The sequence below is a fragment of the Austrofundulus limnaeus genome, unplaced genomic scaffold, assembly GCF_001266775.1.
Source record: "Austrofundulus limnaeus strain Quisiro unplaced genomic scaffold, Austrofundulus_limnaeus-1.0 Scaffold501, whole genome shotgun sequence".
In the NCBI taxonomy this organism is placed as follows: domain Eukaryota; kingdom Metazoa; phylum Chordata; class Actinopteri; order Cyprinodontiformes; family Rivulidae; genus Austrofundulus; species Austrofundulus limnaeus.
Window position 1 is genome coordinate 5996 of NW_013952903.1, and position 619 is coordinate 6614.

A 619-nucleotide genomic window follows, 5' to 3' on the forward strand; every position below is an offset into this window, starting at 1 on the left:
CTGAGGACCACAGGTCTGTAAACTGTGGACCACAGGTCTGTAAACGTTGGACCACAGGTCTGTAAACGTTGGACCACAGGTCTGTAAACGTTGGACCACAGATCTGTAAACGTTGGACCACAGGCCTGTAAACGTTGGACCACAGATCTGTAAACGTTGGACCACAGGTCTGTAAAATGTGGACCACAGGTCTGTTAACTGTGGACCACAGGCCTGTAAACGTTGGACCACAGGTCTGTAAACGTTGGACCACAGGTCTGTAAACGTTGGACCAAAGGTCTGTAAACAGTGGACCACAGGTCTGTAAACGTTGGACCACAGGTCTGTAAATGTTGGACCACAGGTCTGTAAACGTTGGACCACAGGTCTGTAAACAGTGGACCACAGGTCTGTAAAAGTTGGACCGCAGGTCTGTAAATGTTGGACCAAAGGTCTGTAAATGTTGGACCACAGGTCTGTAAACTGTGGACCACAGGTCTGTAAACGTTGGACCACAGGTCTGTAAACGTTGGACCACAGGTCTGTAAACGTTGGACCACAGGTCTGTAAACGTTGGACCACAGGTCTGTAAACGTTGGACCACAGGTCTTTAAACGTTGGACCACAGATCTTTAAACGT

At 48.6% G+C, this 619-nt stretch overlaps 1 protein-coding gene and 1 long non-coding RNA gene across 2 annotated transcripts in view; both read left to right on the plus strand.

The window, feature by feature from the left end:
- LOC106530218 (interferon alpha/beta receptor 2) overlaps positions 1-619 on the plus strand; it is a gene marked incomplete at its 5' end in the record, with an annotated part of 15381 nt that overhangs the window by 5815 nt on the left and 8947 nt on the right.
- The window catches only part of LOC106530219 (uncharacterized), a 4404-nt gene that overhangs the window by 1553 nt on the left and 2232 nt on the right, over positions 1-619 (plus strand). Inside the window, exons 3-4 of the long non-coding RNA XR_001311747.1 lie at positions 14-167; positions 212-585. This is a non-coding gene — a long non-coding RNA (uncharacterized LOC106530219). The remainder of the gene's footprint in view (positions 1-13; positions 168-211; positions 586-619) is intronic.